Genomic DNA, 16,170 nt, shown 5'->3' with positions numbered 1-16,170 from the left:
CAAACTCGTGCGCGTAATTAAAGTACAATACCAACTCGAGCGTATAAATCAAGTACACTACCAACTCTAGCGCATAAATCAAGTACAATACCAACTCTTGCGCATTATTCAAGTACAAAACAAACTTGTGCACATAATTCATATGCAATACAAACGTGTGCGCATAATTCATGTACAATACAAACTTGTGCTTACAATTCAATTACAATACAAACTTTGCGCACAATTCAAGTACCATGACACCTTGCGCGCACAAGTCAAGTACCATACAAACAGGTGCGCACAATTCAAGTGCCATACAAATTTGTGCGCAAAAATTCAAGTACAATACAAACTTGTGCGCACATTTCATATACAATAAAGTTTGTGCGCAAAAAATTATGTATTATACAATTTGTTGCATTATTCACGTAAAATACAAACCTGTGCGCACAGTTCAAGAAAAATACACACTTGTGCGCACTATTCACGTACAACAAAAACTTATGCGCACAATTTAAGTACAAAACAAACTTGTGCGCACTATGCAAGTACAATTTAAACTTGAAGTATACGAGATTTGTACTGCGCTTGATTCAACGTCAAAAGATGTGTGCCTGATTAAATTTCAAAATCGTTGTGCTTAATTCAATGTCAAAAGGTTTGTTATTGATGAAACATAAAAACAGATATGTGCTTGATTCAATGGTGGTGGAAATTAATTTCGATGTAGACACCAACATTATAACAAGTATAAAAACAGTTCCATCGAAAGAAGGATTGATGAATGGATGGGTGGATAAAAGTGTGGAAGGACAGAACTAAGAAAGGATGGGTGGATAAATCGATTGATGAATGAATGAATGAATGCATGAATGAAAGAATGGATGGATTGATGGATGGATGGATGGATGGATGGATGGATGGATGGATGGATGGATGGATGGATGGATGGATGGATGGATGGATGGATGGATGGATGGATGGATGGATGGATGGATGGATGGATGGATGGATGGATGGATGGATGGATGGAAGGACGGACAGACGGATAGGTGCTTGTGTCCGACGTACGAACCGATTGGCTCTAGATTGTTATAAGTTTCTTAGTTTCAACCTACCATGACAGCTGAACTCGATCATAATCGTCCTGAAAGTATAAAATGTAGTATCATGAAAAATTAGCACAAACCTTTAATATTCCAATTTTACATATGGAATATGCAATAGGTGACCGTCTTAACATAATATTACAAACACTTACATAAGATGACTATGTACTATACACATTTTGACTATGTACCTTTATTACAGTATTTATGTTCACAATGTACGGTTTTGGGCATTAAAAAATCTAGTCAACATATTCGTTTTATCGTTAGAAAACTACTCAAACCAAATGTTCAAAACCCTGGTAGATTATAAATATTTCATTGTTTCTACGACATATAAAAATATCATTGGAAGATATTTAATAATACTTATAAATAGTATGGTGACACAATAAAAAGGGAATGTCTCTTATGTATATATCATACACATTATGCAGAAAAATAATGCCGGTAATAAATATCGTGTAAATTAAGTTCAGCTAAAAAGCAACCCTGTCGTTAAGCGTTCCTATTAAATAATGAGGGCTTACACCATCGTGCAATAATCCAAAACCTAAACTGCCGTTTACATTGTTATATACAATAACAAACAGCCATAAATCTAAACAAGGTTTTTGTAATCTAAATACTTACCGTCATCGACATATCCTCCCATCGCACACTGAGCACTTGATCTCGTGGACGCTTGTAGCTATACCGGAAGTCAGTCTCGTTCTCGGATGTTGCTTCTATGGCGTCCTCCAATGTAAAAAACGAGGTTTACCCGGCTTCCGGTTTCCTCTAACTTGTTTCGATTCTGACAACAGTATGCACAACGTTTTTACTCGATTAAATTATCCCAACCTCCGCGCAGATATTTGACGGGTTCCGTGCCTAGCTCGATATCAAATCCCTGCCGGTATAACCAACCACGTGATTATAGCTGAACCACGTGGTACACCAATGGTGTTTTACAGTATCAACATCATGAATAAAACAATCCCGTTGTTATTTTTTACTTTTTTTTAATTAAGGCATTTTTTTCATTATTATGAACCTAAACGTATACACTATTTTCAAAATATAAAAATAAAATGATCCAGTTGATCCAGCCTTCCGCATAGGTTAATCAAGGAAGATACATTCCGCCCAAAACTGGATATTCGTAAAGAAGGGACTTCCTTTAAAACAAACTTAAAAGCGGAGATATCGGGCTGCACGTGCACATGCATAGAGCCCAGTTTCTAAAGAACGAGGCTCAAGGTTCATTTCACAAGAACGTTGATTAGCTAAGAGAATTGTATAAGACATGATTAACTAAGATCAACTATGTAAAAGATCAATAATGAGCCAAATCTTCGCAACAATTAATTGCCATAGGGGTTTAAGAGTGCGCATTTGGATTACTTGCCTTGTTTGCTGGGCGGCTTTCAGGTGACTAGCGATTCTCTGTCGACGGAGATCGTCGTAGGACGAAGCGGTGTTGTCACAATGCACGTGTACACACCGACGGATGTCGTCGGCGTAGAGCGCTCACAGCTTACCGTCTGCGTTGGCGTATTCCCTTTCCTCCACATCCCACCAGTACGACGTAGTTTAAATCGTCGCGTCACGTGACACGTCGTTGTTGTTGACGTAATCGTTCGCTGTGGACTCCAGACGGGTCAACGCAAGCCGGTTGTACCAGTCTGATGTCCCGGATGTGTGTGAGGTCACCGACGTAAACGTGGACGGCGGATCCATGGAATGCGACGACTGAAGGCTTCCGCTCGACGTGTGAATGCTCCCGTCAATTTCTCGCTCCTTCCCTCTTTCGCCAGCTATCAAAAGATCGATTCTTTCGTCCAGGAGCTTGGTGAAATGTCTCTCCATTGGGTCAACGGGTAGGTCTGTCGCACTGCCTTCGTCACTCTGATTTTTATCGTCACTTTTGTCCAATTTAGTTATATCAACTTCTTCAGAATCGATGTCTTCTTTCGTACAGTTGATGTTTGTGAATTGTTTATACATATTCTGGTCCTTTTAATGCGTTCTGCTCCCACAATCTTCGGGAGCCTCGCGTTTTGTTGATTTAACTGCTGACGCCGAGTTTCCAGACGTACCAGAATCAGTATCAGCAGTCTGTTTCCTTCGCCTTGAATCACATTGTTCTAATGACTTAGATAAATTTGTGTCCGTTTTTGCTGCCTTTGCACTTTGTTCTACTGCCTGCCCCGATTTTGTGGAACATGCTTCAGCTGAATTCCTAAAATTGTTTGATGCAACTTTCGATGACGTTACATTAAATGATACCACGTTTGATGACGTCAAGTTTGACGTTGCACCCACGTCAAAGGAGCCCGGGACGCCAAGACTGGTGTTTGTAAGATATTTCTCGTACAAATGGTCCGTGTTCCTGTTCTCCAAAATGTATTCTCTGTGGATGTCTTTCAAAAGCCCGCTGTTGTCAAAACGATCAAATTTGTTAAGTTTATTGTAGAAAAAAAACGCAAATAAATATTGCTAAATTGGCCAATCATAGATCCGTTAATAACATACAAATTGGATTTGGAATAAGTTTGAAAGTTTGATCTGGAATATCTCTTAAACTTTATATTTACATAAGAAGATTATGCCCACCGGCGCTGGGCGACGCTTTACATATGTAAATGCCTGGCTGTGTATGGCACGAGTGTAAGTGCGTAAAAACGAATGGATATGTTTTATACGCACATCAATGTGCACTTACTCAAACACAGAGGTATGGGCGGAAGGAAACAGGTATGTCAATTTGCCGTTCGCAAGTGTATTTTTCTATGCACAAGTCTGTACGTTGGTAGATAGAATTTCCGTGGTATCGAGTTCACTCACAAAAACACCATTGAAATCAAATTTCTTTTAAATTTTATATCATACTTAATGATCTGCAAGCAATAATCACAACGTCATCTTACCATAGCGTTTGTGTTGCCATGCACCTCGTCAGTGGTGGGCGGGTACGTCCGGTCGTTTGACGTCCTCTCGGTGACGCTGTATAACGCTTCCAACAGTTAGACATCCAACTTTCCCAAGGTGGCGTGCAGATCGGCGAGCGGCGAGAAATCGAATCCTCGATGAGCTCAATCTCTGACGTCAGTTCCGCCAACTGGCCCCTGTCATGAATAATATGAATCGCGCCTTGAGAAAACGGGGTTAAATAAATGTGAGTTAAGTGCCGTCCCAGATTTTCGTCAATAAGAGGTTTTTTCAATGAGAAGAATACATTAATAGCGGAACGTGTAGTCACTGATTACCCTGTGCGTACTGCACAGGCTTATCTGGGATGACTATTGACACACATGCATTAAACCCCTCTTCACAGAGCGAGGCTCACAGGTACATAAAGCCAACACACGACCGGTCATCACGCGCGCCACCTCTTTTTAGCGACGCATTAATAATGAGCCAATACAACTTCCGAGGTGGCGCTCAGGCCCGGATGTTTTGAAATTTCATGGACAATTCTACAGGGTGATTAGGTTTTATATGTTTTTAACATAGTTCGCATTATTTTTTAAATCGGGCAATGTAGTGCGATTTAGCGAAGATTGATTCGTCCAAACTTGTACAGACACGTACATTCTCAACCCATTTAAAAACGTTAGAACCTTTATAAGTTGTGGCATGGTGGAGTTTTAAAAAGCATTTCGATGAGTTTTTCCTGTTTGACGAGAAAATGTCCACCCAATTAAATCGCTAACTGCATCAAACGATTAGATGCTACGTGCACAAAAATATTGGCTTCCTTTCGACGTAGTTGATAATTTTGCATTTTTCCAAAAGAGATGGAGCCAATGCTTTGGATGTGGCGCTAATGATAGGAGGTTGCGCCAATGCAGGATATTTAAATTAACAGTCGTATCGCAATGACATTATCACATGACGTAGATTCGATAGATAATGTTATTTGTTATATTAAATTAATTTTTTTCAACATACATACGAAGGTCCAAATCTTTACAGAACATAAACGCAATCTTTAATAAATAAGATGTAGTTTTTTTTACATATATACGTGATCAACTCAATTAAGAAGTAACCAACATGAATAAAACATATTTTACGATGTATACCAACAATTTGTTGTATTCAATCAAATAATATTACAAATACATAGCATTTATATAGCGCAAAAATTATTTACATATTCCATTGCGCTTCACAATATTACATAATCAGCATTAAGACCAAAACTTGTTAACGATATACATTTATGTTCGAGAACGTAAAAACAATCAATAAACAATTGCTATTTTGGTTAGTAAAATTGCAGATTTCATACTAATCCTACAAGTACAATCATTGTTTGTAAAATTGTCCAAAGAGATGTGTTTTCAGCCTTGATCTAAAACTGGCTTCAGATTGACAAGCTTTAAGATACTCCGGTAGATTGTTCCACCATTTTGGACCGACGACGGCAAGAGATCTGTCAGCAAGTTTTGTTCGTCGTCTCACGCCGGGTATGCGAATACTTCGTTGACGGATGGCACTTCACTAACAGAGAACAACAAACGCCACGCGCGAGAGGTAAGTTCCTCTGTTTTATTTAAAGTTATATCCTAAAGATTAGCTTTTAAGACAAGACCCATGGTCGAGTTGATAAATGGTGTATCCTTTTGTATTGGGAATACACAATTTTACGGAAGAATGGTACAGTTTTGCCCAAAAATTAGAAAATTCGATCGGAAAACAGCATAAACTGGATGAACAGTAAACATTTTAACAAAATAAAACTACTTAGAATTATTGCAAGAAATTGTTTGCTTTTCCAGCATGTAGAGTAATCACTGTGCTTCAAATACTGAAATTTTGATAGTATTCAATGAAATATAAACAAAGATAGTGCATGTTGTAATAGGTGGCATACATAAAGTTGCAGGCACTTTGTTTACCGATAAAGGGCACTTCAGATTACGGAGACTTCCAACAAAGCGGGCACTCTAATAACTGTGTTTTATCTTCTACCTTAAATGCACTTATTTATATTATGGCTATTCATACGAAACATTTTGAAAATATATTTTTCAAAAATCACATTACTATTAATTTATACTATGTTTACTATAATTGCAATTTTCAAATAAGATAATATTTATTATTAAATAAATGTGTACATAATGAACTTGTTTTTTATTGGTAACTTGAGATTCAGAGAAATGAAAATACAACGGATAATGCGGATCAACACAATCGTGTTTAATTTTACTTATAGCAGGGCTCTAGATAACGGTAGTGAAGGGGTGTTTATGTGGCAAATACACATTTGTTCTTCATAAAATCCTATGTCGGTTGTGCTTATTTGATTCGCATCATCAAGACGATACTTATGCGTAGCAACAAAATTAAAAAGAGAATGGTAAAACTCCCTTAATTTTGAGCCCTGCTTATAGGGAGCACTTCCCTTTATGCAACGCTAACGTTTGCTCGAAGTGCGATTCACCTGACCCTAAATCACTGTATTGGTTGAGTTTAAAGAAACACGGGTAAAATGAAATCGTAAAAACAACTGATTCTGGAAAAAAAGGAATGCGTACATAAAATGTTTAAATGTCATATTATGCAGTCAGTACTTAGTATACCCCCACAAACGAAGTTTAGGGTGCTATATAGGATAGAACTTGTCTGTCTGTCGGTCTGTCGGTCAGTCGGTCCGTATTAAGTGTCCGCTCTCTCCGTTTTCATCCGATCTTCACCAAACTTGGTCAGAAGTGGTATCTAGATGATGTCTATGTCAAGTTTGAATATTGGTCATGACGGGTCAAAACGTTTGGCTTCTCAGCTCTAACTTTGTATGGTCAAGATCATGACTCGCTTTCTTTGAATGTGTTCAATTTTACTACAGGGATCACGCTTTCGATCATCCAAATCGAGCCTCTAGAAAGCAGAGACGCAAAAAAGGACTAATAAGTAAGCCTGGGCAGCCAGCACACGGCGAAAAGGGGGTGCGTCAGTATCACTCAAGAGATGACTCGAAAATACCAGCACATCGACGCCTTGGACTAAAAGACCTACCCGAATGAATATGTAAAAGGCTTTATACATCCAATGAGAAGAAATTAAACAAATGTTACAGTGATTTTTGTTTTATTTAACATTGAACACGTTTAACGGATAACAATTATCAATTGACGACATCCAATGATCCTGATTAATCATTTCATTTAAATATACACAGGTGCTGTATGCGCAACTTTCAAAACGAACCAGCTAACACCAATCAGTGAATGTTGATTACAAACAGTAACATACAATTATGAAATAATATGCCCAATGATCATCGTCTACCGAGCAATTTAACAAATAGATCGCAATATAAATCACAATATAGTCTGTAAAACAAAGGCAAACAACATTAAATAACCCGAGACTGCACTATTAACTTTGAATATACATGTACTTCAATGCTTTATTTGCGTACAAAGTACATACATTTTTTTTATTGCCTGCTTACTTTAACAGTATTCCACAGCGAATTCTGCATTTTTGATTCACAAAAAAACGAGTGTGTTATATCTGGAAAAAAGTGTCTAGATGTCGGGAAACGAAGTGCCATTGTTTTTTTAGATGATCGGTAAACGAAGTGCAGATGAAAAATGTGCATGCGACTCTTAAAACATTTGAATTTTCTCAAATACATTAGTAAACTAAAATGTAACATGTTGTAACATTACTGGATATATTGATCTTTTATTTCGAATAGTAAGCACGTTCTTGATTTATTTCCAAGTATGTTTATTTTGTTAAAATATGTACTGATCATTCAATTCATGCTGATTATCGATGGAATTTTATCGGTTTTTATAATAATTCACCGTTTTTCCGCGAATTTTTTTCTTCGCAATACGAAGTGCAATATCATTAATCACCCAAACAATGTTCTGTGTCTAAAAACCAAATAAACAGGCCATAAATACAAAAAAGCTGAAGAACTCACCTCTCGCGCGTGGCTTTTGTTGTTCTCTGTTAGTGAAGTGCCATCCGTCAACGAAGTATTCGCATACCCGGCGTGTCTAGGGATGTAGAATTGTGTGTCTTTGTTTGACCTTAATTTGTATTGTCCTCGAGCAGGTACAAACAATTCTCTTATGTAAACTGGAGCTGTACCTTTGATTACCTGAAATACTACAACTAAAACTTTAAACATCATAGGCCTCTACAGGGAGCCAGTGTAACTTGTTTTAGGAGATCAGTGATAGGTTCTTCACAAGAAGCGTGCAGAACTACTCTTGCGGCATGATTTTGAACTCCCTGTAGCTTCTTGATTTGATGAGCGGGAACTTCCGTAAAAATATCATTGCAAAAGTCAATATGCGAATGAACTGATCCATGTGCTAATGATGCCGTAGAGTCTTTTGTAAGATGTTTTCGTATAGCTTTGTTATTGCGTAGCTGTGCATGTGTGACCTGACACTTCTTCTGGATGTGTTTGTCAAAGTTGAGTGTGTTGGTCATGATTACACCAAGATCTCTTACGTGATTGACAAATTTCACTTCGCAACCACCGACAGCCACGCTTGAAGTACTCAATTTCGCCAACTGTTGCCTGGTTCCATATACAATAATTTCATTTTTTGATTCATTTATTTTAAGTTTGAAGGTTGACATCCACTTAATAACGTCGTCCAGGCAACTATTAATTTTCGGATTTACCTGTTTGAATTTTGAATGCTAGCTTATGGTCATCCGCATATCCATAAAGATCAGCCGGGTATTTTCGAACCACTCTGATAAGAGCCGATAAATACAAGGTAAATATAACCGGCCCGGCACAGGAACCCTGAGGAACACCGAAAAGTAATTGCTCAGTTTCAGATGTTGACTGTTCGACTTATACTTTCATTGTTCTGTTGGTTAGATAGGAGTTTATCCATTTTAAGGGAATGCCATGAATACCAAACTCGTCTTGAAGAATACGAATAAATATTGGGATGTCAATGGTGTCAAACGCTGCACTCAAAACAAGCATGACCACGATGGTGAGTTTACCTTCATCAATATTTCCTAGAAGGTCATTATACATCCTTAACATTGCCGTTTCGACTCCGTGATGTTTTCTATAGGCACTTTGGTAAGGTGGAAGGAGATTATTAGCCTCAATATATACGGAGTATTACGCTAGTTAAGTGGTCCAAGAGTTTGTATCACTCGAGTGGCTTGTGTGATGACGTATCACACGAGAGGCTCCGCCTCTCGTGTGATGCGAAATAGCACAAGCCACGAGAGTGATACAAACTCTTGGAACAATTGGCTAGCGTAATATTCCTTTTTTTATTATATACCTGTTTAATGCTTTTAACAAAATACAGGTTGTATCAACCGCTGAAATAAAAAAATCCCGTATTACGCTACTCGCTGTTTTCAATTCCGTATTACCATACTAGCCGGACTACTTCGACCCATTTAATGACGTCACATTACGCGACCCGAAAATAGAAATATTTTATATTATGAAATATATTACGTAGTGTGTCGTGTGACGTCATTTCTGTGACGAAACACAATAATTTTATCTAAACTATATGGAATTTAAGGACCTGTCGGACGTGGTGTTTTGTAACAGTAAACTATTTGTTAAAAACATCGAACGAATTCAAAACGTATTTTGGAGTGTCTGTTTATCATGCATAAATGTATATTTCGATAGAATTACAATAAAATAGTGTGGTTTAAACTCAGTTTTGATAAAGACATGGAAGATAGAAGTGGAAGTGCATATTGTTTCAACGTTTTTGTTATAAACATCGGATCAAAGTTATCAACTTAATTGTTATAAACATTGGATTAACGATGCCATTAAGGTAAGCGTGTCGGAAACCTGTGTTTTCCCGGTTCGAATGGTTACACATTAATTTACATAAACTGTATTCATACGCGTCTTAAATAAACTATGGCGTACCTTTTTATTCATTGTTTGTCAGTTTTGTTAAAGTAAAAAATCCAATTGTTAACTGTTTTCGTTAGTTGTTGTATATAATGATAATTTATTTGGTTTAAAGCAGCTTTTTCAAGAATTTTAGAAAGAAATTTAAAATTTGAAACCGGACGTTAGTTCGGTAATTCCAAAGGGAGACCTTCCTTCTTCAACAATGGTTTAATCACAGCGCTTTTCCATGCGTCAGGGAATACACCAGATAGCAACGACCTATTTAATATTTCTTTCAATATAGGTGTCAATTCTGAAAGATGTTATTATAGTCTCACAGTTGGGATTGCATCAAGTTCACATGTTGTTGGTTTGGATGTATTTACAAGTTTAAGAATATCTCTTTGTGAGAGTGGTTTAAAAACAGTAAGTGGATTTATGATCACAGGTGGACTTGAGCATAACATATTACTGTTGCATGTTGTTTCAATTGGCATATTGTTCATTTCTTATTTTCATTCTCTTATCTGAAAAAGATTTCATGAAGTCATTAGCTAAGGATACTGCACTTGTATGTAATGGGAGTGGGTTCCTTCGATCTACCCAGAAAATCTGATGTTATAGCGTATAACTTCCTTGTATATCCTTTTGCGTCCCCAATTACGACCATCTGGCACATGTTTTGTGTGCATGTGAAGTGTCGTCCTCGTTGAGACACAGTTACTTCGACCAGATAGACACAGCACTCGGAAATGACGTTAAACATCAACTCGAATCTATGGACAGTATAGACATGAGCTTGAGAATGCTCGGGGCTCCAATAGAACCAATACTCGGAGTAAGAGAGAACAATGTATTTCTGAAACTGTCATACATTTTTATTGTAAAATGTATAAGATATTGCTTGTAAAATATTAAACATCCTGTAACAAGTGCTTATTTTTGTAAATAGTATTCATGGACTTTAAAAAAACGCACTATGTATATATCATACATTTCAATTGTATCACATGCAGATGTATATTTATAACGCACTTATATCATAATTTGTAGATAACTGTTATTATAACATGTTCAAAATCTCCATTCTGGGGGGGGGGAATAAAGAATTTGATTGATTTGATTGACTTATGCAGCCTTTACTGAAACATGATGCTTTAGCTAATCATATGTTGTTTTAATTATGGATTATTTGCTATGTAACAGGGACTTATACAAACAATATTTGTGTATGTCCCTGTATGTAACTACGGTTGTTTTAATCCTGGACCGAAGAAGCATTGTGGAAAGATCGGAGAACGCCGCTAATCATCGCCTGTTTGTTGAATTTCTTCCAATAAATAAATGGCGTGAATTAATTGCTAAGGTACTATGAAGATACGACGAAAAAATAACAATGTCATTATTTGACTTAATTAAATGCAATTGTAATGACGCTTGATTGATGCAAGTACCAATGAAGGTGAAGTTTGAAAAAAAAGGAAACCAATTACGCATGTGCTTGCCCCGAGAGAGGTCAAGACTCAATTCTTAAAATACATTTTTTAGATTTACTGGGTATCCTTAGTAATGCAACTCGTTGCGCTCGAACATTCAATGTTATGCATACAAAAATCCGCGGGTTGTTTGCAAACTTAATGCTTATTTTGAAAGGGGATTGTGTTAAAATTTATTGGTTTTCATTGGCCCGATGGTTATGTTAAAATTTCCTTTTGTTTTGTGCGTCCGTGCTGTATACTAGTATGCGAAATCGCTCGACAAGTGCTACATAAACACGTGTTGACCGCGTGCGATCTTTATTCTAAGTGCTTTTACAAGCTTTCAATTTGCGAAAGCACAGTTCAATCACAACATGCGTAATATAAAAATCGAAACGAAATACTAGACTAGCAAAACTAAAATTCAGAGTCTCGTGTGTCGCCTGTCGATGCATAATAGAGAGCAGTAGAAAATAATAATTAATTAAATTAAAAAAACAAACTTTCTTTCTTTCTAAAGATATCTTTTAAAATATATCATTAAACAATAATTATATTCCGGTGAGCGACCAATGCCACTTAGGTATTTTGTTTAATTAATCAAGTGACAATAAGTCTGTACACTCAATTCTCACCAAGGAGTGTTCAATCCCGGCTTCCGGCACATGGTCATATACCGAACTGGTGGAACACTAAAATCGAATGTGTTTCAATAAATCGCCCCATGGGTGCAATAAGGCACCATGTGCTTTCTAATTTCAATGTCACATGGTACCTTTTTGCACCCAGGGGGGGGGGGGCGAAATACTTGACAGCTGGAAACTGCAGGTTTTAATTCCAAATGGATCCAAACTTTCGTTAGTGTAGAAAGTTATGATAGCAGTTCGGATCCTCGTATAACTCATCCTTAGGCTCGGAAGTACCTCCTAAATTTCGAAATACACGTACCTGTGTAGACAATAACGTGGGTCGCTTTTGGGCACTCATGGTAATTCTCAAAGGAAGTGTCAGTTGGCAGAAAATGATAATCACGTTCGGTTCATTTCTAATTTGAGTGAAACATTTATGATAATAATCCCATTAAAAAAAAACATTATTCGATTCTTAGCTTGATAAAATACGAAGCATCTTTGGATTGAATCACGACCATTTAGTTTTTGTTTATGATACAAATCAAGTTTTTAATACGGATATTTGTGGATACGACCACAAAGGAAAATTAAACATAACAACAAAGTATCGCTTGGTAGTTATATAAGTATGGTACGAATACACGATGTCGTCGTAACCCATCGTCATAAACATAAATGAAAGTTCATGGAAGAATATGTACAAAATTATTCAACATAAACATTAACATGAATGGGACAATTCACTACGTATATTGTCATACACATAAACCACAACATGATTTAGGCAATCACCTTCAAAACTAACTTTAAGTCATGTACTATCAGATAAGCAGAACACAAACACAGTGTCTGTGGAAAGTGATGACCACAGAAACCTGACAAGAGCATTCAACTGGTCAACGTTCTACATCTTGTTCAAGAGTCTATCCAAGTAACCCTACATAGTCTGTATAAATGTATGCAAACAATGAATTCAAAGTCAAAAGCAATTGTCACTTTTGGCAACTGAAATTATTAAAAACTAATAGCTTAAAGTAACTGTGACACAATGAAGCTGTATGCTTATCAGTAAACTTTGCGCTCATCCGATCAAGATTACGTAGCTTTAAATCAAAGCATAGTGATCTATAAGGGGGATGAAACTTCATACAACTATTATACCTTAAAGGGACATGTTTGGCGGGAAGTGAAATAATACTTATGTAGTAGACTTTTAAAGAAAATACAAATATCTACGTATAATGATCATTTCAAACTGATAAAATTATAAAGCATTACAAACCCAAGGTATTGAATAATTTGGAATGTTTATAGTCCATTACTGCAACTAGAGCATCATGTTAAAGATATTTAAATTTCTACTGCATATTTTAATAACAAGAAGGCAATATATATATATAGGATGTCAACGCGGTGGATGTGGACTTGAGTTTCAATGATCAACTGAGCGTGTTGCGTGAATTAGTTTAAAACATTAACAAGCTCGATAAGCTGTGTCAACGTTTAAAAGATAAGACCTGTCACAGTGAGCGATAAAGGTTCATGTTAAAAACAGCTTGTGACACGAAGGAAAACGGATTATTGATAGTGATATCAAGAAATCTTTGCTTGAGATATATGTTGGGAGTTTAATTTCCAGTGTACAGGTTTTTAAATAGCTAAAGTCTGACGTGGTTGTAGACCAAATAATTATATATGTATGCACTTGTCTACTATATTTTTAACACAGTTTGTGCTTTTATTAATATTTAAACTTGCACTTAACAATGCAGTAGGAAACTTTTACTAGGAAAGCCTTCATGAAGTTGTATAAACATGTTGTTTAGAGACAATTATATAACAATTTTATTTAAGCATTCTTTCCTAACATAAGATTAATATTTCCCTCCACGAATGCATTAAATTGCGATTACATTTCTATTCATCAATAGATTGATTTGCGTTAAAAATCATTTTCATGAATACATTACATTTCGTCAAGATTCTATTTATGAATACATTACATTTTATTCAGGGGTGGTATTCCAGAAGCATCTTGAGTCAAATTTTATTTTTTTCCTTAAATTGTAAATTGTTTTAACTGTTTCATTTGGTACTGCAATAGTTCGGCATCAAAAAATACATCAAAATAGCATCATTATGTCAATATTATTTAAGGAATACCCAAAAAGCAGCATGCATTTCATTTTTTAGTTAAGAAATACAAAACATTGTCATTTTGAACTTAAGTGATTATATTTAAGAATTGACCTAAGAAGTTTCTGGAATACGACCCCAGATCCCTATTTATTAATACATAACATTTTGTTCAGATTCCTATTCACGAATACATTCTACGTTATAGTGCGTTAATATTAATGTTAAAGAATAGATAAAAAGAAAAATGCACAAAGACTACATGAGTCACGCCATACGGAAATGGGTCTTATACCTTGTTCGGCCAGCGTTTCTTATGTATGCGCGTTCTCGCAGTGTCGTCAGGAGCTATCTTCTCCGCGATGAAGTAGCGCAAGGTTTCTTTGAAGTAGCGCAAGGTTTCTTTGTCTCATGAGTGAACGGGGAAACCTCTGACCAGACTGCTTGAATGCGCCGCGGGCTCTTCTGGGGATTCCCTGGCCGCATAACGTATAAGACCTATTTTCGCATGATGAGGCTCATATATCACCTTTGTGTATGTTTTAATAAGTTGTTGAAGACACTAAACCGATTGTTTCAGTCATAATTGCTTTGATTTGCTTAAGCAAATATAAACTGTGATGTCAGAGGTTTTTATACAAATATTCTTAAAAAAATAAATAAACTACGATATCTGAATATACAATCATAATTATATTTTGAGAATTGTAGCCATCATGATCAGTCACGATGTTAAAGGACTCAAAGAGACCAAATTATATATAGGGGAAATGCATAACGTACTTCATTGTGTTGTTGTGCCACAGTGTTCTAAACTTGTGCTGGAAATATAGAAATTTAATTGCAAGTTGCTGAAAGAACATGTGATGTGAAGTCGATATTTGGTATTGTTGTTTTTCCAATCGATAAACTGGTGATTGTCATGTTCACAGATATATTGTTTCGACTGGTCGATAAACTGCAAAATTAAATCGATTGAACACACCATGAAACGGCATTTTACTATAAGTATGTCAATCAGTCCGTGGATGACTACGTTTAAAATACATGTAATAAAGTTCATACCAAACAACTGGAATGTGAGTAACGTTTAATTTGTTCTTATATTTATCAATCAAATAATTCGTTCGTAAACAAGTCGGATGGGTTATTTAACTTATTTTGACAGAAACGTAAGACATAGAGGATGTTTTTTGGATTCGGTGGATTATCGATTTTAATTCACGAGTGATCATAGGAAATATAATTTTCACGAGTGGCGCAGCCACGAGTGAAAATATATTTTTTCTATGATCACGAGTAAATTAAAACCGATATTCCACCGAATCCAACAGATTTTATTGTTAGTTTTTGCTTTTTTCACCTTTTATATACATTGTTTAAGAGTTTAACTAAGAATTTCGCTGGGATAATGACGTCATTTCGTTAAAAAAATGACGTCATTTCACAGTAAACAATGAAAATTATCGATAATTTTTACTGATATTGTTCACTGTTTGAAACAGTGAAATTATCAGTTTTAATATTTACGCACATGCATTAAGCCAATTGTTCGAATTACGCCGCTCAATTCTTCAAAGTTATCAATTGCCTCATACGTTAAAGGTATAGGTCACTGGTCTTGTAGACTGACAACTTTAAACAATCACAGCTGATTACTTAAACATTCTTGTATGTGAAGGATTAGTTTAAAAAATAAATATAAAAAGTACAATTGTGTAATTCGTGTATGGGGACAGTAACTTAGAGAAGTATAATGACATACTTATAATTCCATGTCACACCCGGACCAACAATTTAACAACCTATAACCAATTTATCAAAATAACGCTTCAAGCACGCTATTAAGGATTCGATTGAGCGAGGTTACTTCGATATTCAATTATATCGGCACACTATATATGGGCTTATTTTATGATCTATTGCTTCTACCATACACAGACATTCAGTGTCGCATTGATAATGTAACAACA

The sequence above is a fragment of the Dreissena polymorpha genome, chromosome 7, assembly GCF_020536995.1.
Source record: "Dreissena polymorpha isolate Duluth1 chromosome 7, UMN_Dpol_1.0, whole genome shotgun sequence".
NCBI classification, from domain to species: Eukaryota; Metazoa; Mollusca; class Bivalvia; order Myida; family Dreissenidae; genus Dreissena; species Dreissena polymorpha.
The sequence above is the reverse complement of the archived record's forward strand: the minus strand, read 5'-3'. Positions refer to the sequence as shown.